Below are 8,731 nucleotides of genomic sequence, written 5' to 3'. Positions count from 1 at the left end.
CTGCAGTTTTGGGTATAGTGTTCTGTCAATTAGGGTATAGTGTAAATGTCAATTAGGTCAAGTTGGTTGACAGTGTGGGTTAGATTTTCCTATATCTTTGCTGATTTCTTAAAAATCCATTTTTTGTCAATTATGGAGAGAGGGTTGTTCATATCTCCTACTATGATTTAGATTCATCAGTTTCTGCCTTTAGTTTTATCCATTTTTGCTTCCTAATTTTTTTCTTCAAGACTTCTGATGCTCTCTTATTAGATGCACATATATTTATGATCGTTGTCTTTCTGCTGAATTGTTTTCAGCTTGTGTCTTTTGAAGCCATGCTTGGAGGGACCCAGCTCTCTCCCCTAGCAAAACCTCTCATTTTCCTTTTCTCTCTCCCCAGTTCTCTCTCACACACACTCCCCTGGAGCCTCTCATTGAACATCCTCCATCCTCCAAAGGAAATCTGTAAAACAAAGGAATACACTCCCATTCCACTTGCAGCCTGGGTGGCGAGACTGTCTCTCTCTCTCTCCCCTCCCCTCCCTACTCCCTCCCGGTTCTTTATTACATGGATGTCTTAGCCTCTCTCACAGGCTGTCTGGCTCTTTTATGGGACTATCTTCCTCTGCCGTAAATAAGTCTGATAGAGGCGGGAAGGGGTGGGGTTCTGAACAGGCTGCTGGAAAAGATAACATTATCTGGCTCAGGAAGGGGAGGGAAGCGTTGAGGAACATTTGCACTTCAGTAATTTTTAACCCTCGTTGTATCATCCCATTCATTCAAACAATCATGTGCCTGGGACCTACTGTGTGCTGGGACCTGGGAAATGGGAAAGAAGACACACAAAGTGCTTTCTCTCACCAGCTCGGGTGGGGAAGACAGACGAGCCTAGAGGAGACTGCAGTGTCCTGGGGTAGGAGCCGTGATGGGGAAGCACAGGGGCCGGAGGGCTGAGACAGTGCTGGGGTTGGGGTGGGGGAGGCAGACCCCCCCTCGGTGCTTATCTGTATGCAGACCTCTCCTCTGAAGCCCATCGCTGAATATCGTTGGCTCGACTCCTGCACGTGGGCGTCTAATGCACACCTCAAACAGAGCCCACTCCACACCGAAGCTGCACTTTGCCAGCTGCTCAGGCCAAACCTTAGGAATAATCTACAACTTCTTCACTTTCTCCCACACCCCACAATCCAAGCCACTAGCAACTTCTGCTGGCCGTGCCTTCCAAATGGACCAGATCCCAATCACTCAACACCACCCTCGCTGCTCACACACTGGTCCCAGCCACCCCGCCTCTCTCCTCACCATCTCCCTGCTCCCACCTCTGCCCCTCAACAATGTGTTGTCCACCCAGCAGCCGGAGTGGTCCTGGGTCGTGTCACAGCCCTGCTCAAAACCCTCCCACGCCTCCCATTCCACTCCAAGACAAACAGACGAAAACAATAATCTTATTAGTCCTGCGAGCCCTGCCATCATCTGCCTGCCCCGTGGCCTCTCTGACCTCACGTCCCCACAGTGACTCTTCCTCAAACATGCCAGGCACGTTCACTTGCTGTTTGCCAAACAAAGCACCACACCCCGGGGGCTTCCACAACAGAAACAGGTCCCAGCCTCTGTACCTCAGGATATCATGGTATTTGGAGAAAAGGTCTTTAAAGGGTTCATGGACTGTCAGGCCTGGAAGGTAGATCAAGTCTAGTGTTTCTCAATGTTTTTTCATTATTGTCTCCCCTCCCTCCCACAGAGCCTTTTTAAACATCTTTTCCTAATTGCCACCTCTCCACAAAATTTTAATACCACAGATAGAATATATATCTGTATGTCCAATATGTGTATCTGTTTTTTTTTTTTTTTTTGCTGAGGAAGATTAGCCCTGAGCCAACATCCGTGCCCATCATCCTCCACTTTATATGTGGGTCGCCACCACAGCCTGGCTGATGAGTGGCGTAGGTCCATGCTCGGGATCCAAACCCATGAACTCAGGCCACTGAAGCAGAGCGTGAGCCAAAGTTAACCACTACGCCACAGGTCCAGCCCCCATATCTGTGCTTTATGCATAAAAAAAGAGTACAAGTTTTTCTAGGACCCCAAGTACCAATTTTCACCTTTTGGGGGTGCTGTTGCCCCCAGTGAGAATGTATGATACAATCTCATCCTGGGGCTGGATGGGGTTCTGCCCAAGGCCACACAGTGAGTTAGACCCAAAGCAGGATCAGAACACAGACCTGCTGACATTCTCCAAATCACCCCATTCATTCATTCACTCAACAAACATTTATGAAATGTCTGCTATGGGGGCTGACCCAGTGGCTCAGTGGTTCAGCACGCATGCTCCGCTTCAGCAGTCCAGCATTTGCCGGTTTGGATCCTGGGTGCGGACATGGCACCGCTTGACAAGCCATGCTGTGGTAGGCGTCCCACATATAAAGTAGAGGAAGATAGGCACAGATGTGAGCTCAGGGGCAGTCTTCCTCAGCAAAAAGTGGAGGATTCGCAGCAGATGTTAGCTCAGGGCTAATCTTCCTCAAAGAAAAAAAAGTCTGCTATGTACCAAACACTATTACTGGCACTGACGATCTAACAGGCAACCAAACTGACAAAAATCCCTCCCCTTGAGGGATTTACATTCTAGTTGGGGGACACATGTTACCCCCATTCCTTCATGGTTCCTCAGTTAGGATTCATCAAAGACTGTTTTGGGGATATTGTTACATTGTTCCTTGAAAAAAAAGATGGTGTCCAGCAGGTTTGGGTATCGTTGGTGTCTACACTGCAGGACTTCTCAGAGCCTGCAACAGTTTATTGTGTCTTGTGAATCTCCGGAAGGGAGAAGAGAGTATTCAGAGTTTCCAAAGCTTATTGGCCATATAATTATTATCATCTTGGTTTTTTGGTGCAGCAGGTGCAGGATGAGTGACCTGAGGAACATAAGGTGGAAAATGTTGGAGTTAGCTGTGTTAGTCATTCACAGCCTAGTATGAACTAGTTTTGTGTGTTTAGGTCCGACATTCAGGACGGCTTTAGGAAATGGACTGTGGGAGGGGCAAGTGTTGCTGTGGGAGTAGGGGTCCTGTCCAGGAAGTGGTCTCATGGTCAGTCCTAGGGAGTGGGCATTAAGACATTGCAGTGAGAATAATTTAGAGAGAGGGCCCTAATGTCAATCTCTGTGGATTGTGAGGTTTGGCTGCGGCCTAGGAGGGGGGCTGGGCTTGGCCGTCATCTTCCAACCAGACATGTCTTCACTCTGAGCCCCTGAGCCCCTGGAGGGCACTGGTTTTAGGGGCCTTGTGCCCCTATAGCTGTACCTAACGCAGAGGGCGGGTGTCTGAGCCTGATAGCTCTCGGTTGGGACCGCTCTGTGGGGAAAAAGCCATCACAGCCCCGGGCTTACCAGCTGGTAACCTCAGTTTCCTCGTCTGTTTACTGGGAAACACAATATCCACCTCCTTGCTCACGAAAAGTTAAATGCCACATTATACACGCCCGCGCAGAACACACGCAAGTTGCTGGGTGAGCTCTCAGGAAAGGCTGGAGGAAGTTGTTGGTGTCATTCTCAGTATCATTATTAGTATTATTCTCCCTTTCTCTGTGCCTTTGCTTTGACACCACCCGTCTCCACCCCATCCCCTTACCTGGGACATGCCTTCCTCATATTAATGAGGATGATGATAATATTGATGACACATGCTGTGTCGATCCCTTTCACATGGGACATAATTCGTACCACATAGTAACTCCTTGACATTGTTATTATTCCTTTAAAACCCATCAGAATCTTGAGGTTCAGAGGCTCAGAGAGGTCAAGCAACTTGCCTGACGCCACCCGGCCTGCAAGAGTATTGAGCCCATTATGGGCTGTGTAAGGTTTTGTGGAAGATTAAAGAGATAATGGGCACGTATGGGATTTATAAATGGCAAGTTGCTAGGCTTATGTCCTCCTTTAAGAGATTTTAAAAAGTAGCCCCTCACACTTTAGTATAAACAACTGGAAAGCATCTCCTTTATCATAGGAAAGTTTTGGATCCCTGGGGACAAAGCAGGCAATATTTGCTAAATGAATGAATGAATGAATGGAGGAGCCTCACTAGAATTTGATGGTGGTTCTATTAAGGGCCAGCCTCAGTCAGAGCCAAAGTGAGGCCAGTAATCATAAAAAATGGGACCCCAGATGTGAGTTGACGTCTGGAGTGACAGGCAATCAAAAGACCGGTTTGTCAGGGGCGATCTTGGGAGGGGAGGCAAGAGAGCGTGAAATTATTTTTCATATCTTGCCAGGACACCCATTTTTCTCAGTTGTAAAGGAAAAGGAACTCGAATTATTGATGCTATTTGGGCAGAAGCAAGTGGTAGGCGCCTAACACCCACCATCCAGGACACCTCCCTCAGCCAACAGGACTGACCACAGGCCCCAGGAGCGTGGACCCCAAACCAGCATCCTCTTGGCCCAGAGAGGGAAGGGGACTTGTGCAAGACCACACAGCAAGCGCCATCCACATTGCTGCTCCTTTCAGTCTCATCACCCAGCTCCTGCCGCCCGGCAGTGGGCGGTGTGGCACAGAGATGACAGCACATTTGGAGTTGCATGCACCTGGGTCTGAATCCTGGATCCCGAGTTTTCCAGACAGGGTGACCCTGGGGCGGGCCGCTTTGCTTCACCGAGCCTCAGTTTCCTCCCCTCTCGGAGGGGCGGGCTGCTTCGAGGGTCAGGGAAGTCCATCTCTGAAAAGGAGTCCTGGACAATAAGATGCTGTGTAACACGAGGCTTCTCTTTCTGCTTCCCTCCTTGCTCCCTCTCTGTTCCCCTCCCCCGGATCCATCCCCTTCTTTCTCTTGCTCACATTGCCTCCTGGAGTCACCTCCCTGGAGCGGTGTGACAGAGTCATCGGTGGAAAGGGTCAGAGAAAAAGGAAAGAAAGCCCCTAGCATGTAAGGGGGCGAAAAAGTTGAACCGCTTACACATCTTGGGCGTGTTTATGAGAGGGAGGGAGGGCGGGAGGGAAGAAGGAAGAGAGAGAGGGAGGAGAGAGACAGACAGACAGACAGCGCGCGCACCCTGCAGAAGCGGCCGCGTGGAGCATCTGCTCATTTCTCACAAGGACCAGAGCAGCGACGGTTACAGGAACGAAGCGCATCCCCTTCGTGGAAAGGAGAAAGGAACAGTATCTCCTGGGCGTCTACTCTGAGCTGGGCGCAGGCCCGGCCCTCACACACCCTCCAGGGCAGGCCGGTACGCCCACCTGGCCAAGGAGGGAAATGAGCCAGAGGCCCCCCTGGCCCCGGGGTGGAGTCTTGCGCAAGCCTCCGCTGCGGGAGGGGAGCCCCTGGCCATCCCCACTTCCTGGGCTGTGCTGTTGCCCAGTTGCAAGATTAATGGAGGGGAAACCTCAGCGGGGTGGGCGGCCCTTCCTTCCCCTGGCGGGTGCTCCTGAATCTGCTCTGGACACAGAAAGCTGGGAGAGGCGGGCCTGCGGGTGGGGACGGTTTCCCCCCGGGGCGGCAGTCTGCCCGTTTTACCCTCCAGGGACCTTCAGCAGCTTCTGGAAGGAGCCCCCGTTTTGGCGCAGAGAACCACCCCACCTCCTCCCTGAGTCAGCGCGGGAATGGGGTCGACACGCCCTGAGGCCAGAGGCAGGACACGACCCAAGTCTGGCCAACAACAGTGATGGTGATTGGCCCAGAGATGCGCGCAGGACCCGGTTTGAACCAGTGAGCGTCAGCTCTGGAACTGTGGTTGGAACCGGTGGGAAAGAGCCGCTGGCTGCGTGCTGCGTGCGCGAATCGATGGGATGGAAGCTTGGAACCTGCCCCCCGAGGCAGCCTGAAAACAGACCCCGTGTAAGGGAAAGCAGAGGCCAGAAACAGAGAGAAGGAGGCTAACCACGCTGTTATGCGGACCCCCATGAGCTTTTTATCACGAGCCAAAAAACACCCTCTCCCGCTTTTTTGCGGCCTAAGACATTTTAAGATGCATTTCCATCAATTAGACTTGAAAAAGTCCTGACTCTTTCATGCCCCCAAACCCAGACGAGGAAACTACGAGGAGCTCATCACTTCCCCTCTGCGTCCCTAACCAGGGGTCCTGGTGGTCTTCCTTTCCAGGAAGGGGGGGGTCCCCTTTTCCCTCCCCTGTGGCTCAGAAGCCCTCGGCCCTGCACCCTCTGGCTGTTCTCGGCGTGAGGGACCACGATCACCCTCCATCTCTGTCTCGTCTCCTCTTCCCCCAACAACCACATCCACGCCCTTGCTCCCATGAGAAGACAGGGGCTGGGAGAGGCAAGCCAATGTACTCAGGTCTGCAGGGAGGACGGGAGGCAGAGCTGGGATTCGAACCCGGGGCTCCTGACCCTCTGTCCCGCGCTCTTCCTTCTGGCCCCTGCGGAGAAGCAGTGCAGCTTGATTCAGCCGAATGTGAGGCTGGTTTCTTCGTTGAGGTCCAACCAGAAGCTTGGCACCAGCCCGCTGGGGTTCCTGGGGCCTCTCTCGACCCCTCCGGCCCCCGAGGCTGCTCAGGGCCGCAGGTTGTCGCCATTCTAAGAAATGCCCACCTGAGCCCTGTGCCGCGCTGCCACCTGGTGGTGACATGTGAAAACACACCCTCCAAGGCACTGTCAGAAGATGGTTCTGCCCTGGGGTGGTGGGATAGGGAAAGGGGTCCATGGGGAGTTTCTGGGAAATTAGGGATCTGAGACTAGATTAGGGGGCCTGAGATTCCCTCTCTGTTGTCATTACCAGCCACAGCTGTGTCTCTGTGCCTCTAGTTTCTAGTCTCCTCGTAGACCTTGGACACTTGTGAGACGGCTTTCCCTCTTTGCCTTGGCTGCCAGGATGCTCAGAAACCAGTATACGGTCCACTGTTAGCAACTGAACACAACTGTGTGGCAGGCATTTGGAAGAAAACCTTGATCCCTGACTTCATATTCCTTTTCCGGGCCAATTTTTCTATCTTATTTTATATTTAGTTTTCTGGCTATGCTGAGGGCATCTTTATAAACCACCTTAACTCCCTTCTTTCATGGCGGGGGAAGGTGGGGTGGGGGGGACAGAGCAGAGTTATACATTCAGAAAGAGCATGCCTATCTCCTGCAAGCCTCAGTTTCCTCCCCTGTAACGTGGGCGCAAGAATCCCTGCCTTATGGGGTTTTGTGTGGGTTTGAGGGCGTGCTCTGTTAACATCAGGCCCACCCTTTTTCCCATCTCCCCATCCCCAGAGCTCTCTGCTGCTTGCCTATGGCAGACCAGGATGCAAAGGGGATCCAAAGCACAGAAGGCTTTTTCCCCAGCCCCACTCTGTGCTCTGCAGACCCACTGGCTGCCCCTGCTGGAGCCTGGTGCCCTGAGCCCAGCCATGGCCCGCCTCCTGGAGGACTTTGGCTTCCAGGGCCCTCTGCCTCCTGCCTGCAGTGCAGCGGTGTTCCCGGCTGTTCCCAGATGATCCGCGGAGAGCTCAGTTGCATCTCATAAATACAGAGTGCACTGTTCTGCAGAATGGCTGTGGCGAGGCTGTGCAGGGGAGGGAGGGCTGGTTGGGGGAGGCATGGAGGATGTGGGGGCTGCTGGTCGGGGGGGGGACGATGAGAGCCTGGGAAGGCGTCATGAGACTGGGGTGGGGAGGGGTCTCTGTGAGGCCAGGATCTGGGTGCAGATGGTTGGGGCTTAATCATGGTTCAGACCCTTCTAGCCGTGTGTCTTTAGCCTCAGTTTCCTTGTCTGTAAAATGGGGAAGCTATCCAAACTGGGGGCCATCGGGCTGGTACAGCTATTGCATTGATAGCATTTAGCCCAGAACCTGGAACCCAGTAAGTGCTCAATAAGTGCTGTTATTTGCCCCAGATTTCCCCAGTCCCTTCCCCGAGAGCTTTGAGTCACTTCTGCTGTGGGAGCAGGGAGGCTGGCGTTTGGACCGCACCTGTGTCTGGGGGAGCACGGCAGGTGACAGGAAGGGGGAGGAAGCAGGTAGAGGAGCTCAAGGCAACAGAAGCGGGTGTTGGGAGCAAAAGATGAAGACTCCAGCTCGCCCAGCAGAGCCAGACAAACCCCTGCGAGGGCACGCTCTCTGATTGGCTTTGGAAGGGGAGGGTGACGTTTGGAAGGCAGAGGGCGCTGGGGACACTGTGATTACACCGTCAGCAGGGCCACACGGGAAGAGAGACCTCGGGTGAGTCACTTTCCTTCCCTGGGTCTCTGTCCATCGGTAAAACGATTTCTGAGAGAGCGTCCAGAATGGCAGCCTTTGAAGCTTCAAGGCTGAGTCATCATTGGACAAACGTACATTGAGGGCCTCCTGGGTCAGAGCCGGCGCCGAGCCCCAGGGACGCCGTGGTGGAAGAATCGAGCAGATTTCTCCCAGGAGGAGCCTCACAGGATGATTGTGGAGTGTGTGTGTGTGTGTACAACAGACGGGCAAGCGAATACAGAATCCCCAGCTGAAACCAGCCCTGAGGGAGAGGCCCCAGGAGTCCATCAAGGACTGTAGGCAACCGAAGGGCTCGAGGTTGGAGAAGGTTTCCCGGAGACGATGAGGCTCTGCCAGGCCGGGCTGGGCTGGGCAGCTGGTTGGGGAGCAGGAGCTTGGTGATGGGTGGATGTGGCCCCATTAGCGGGGGTGCCAGCCAGGGCGGAAGGCCTCAGTCAAAGGGAAACACTTTGCTTTTCATCCTGAGACCAGTGGGACGGCCCTGAAGGGCTATGGGCAGCGGAGTGATGAGGTCAGCTTTGTATTTGGAGAATCTTCTGGCTGGTTGAGGGGAACAGA

This window comes from Equus przewalskii, chromosome 7 (assembly GCF_037783145.1).
Source record: "Equus przewalskii isolate Varuska chromosome 7, EquPr2, whole genome shotgun sequence".
Taxonomy (NCBI): Eukaryota; Metazoa; Chordata; class Mammalia; order Perissodactyla; family Equidae; genus Equus; species Equus przewalskii.
The sequence above is the reverse complement of the archived record's forward strand: the minus strand, read 5'-3'. Positions refer to the sequence as shown.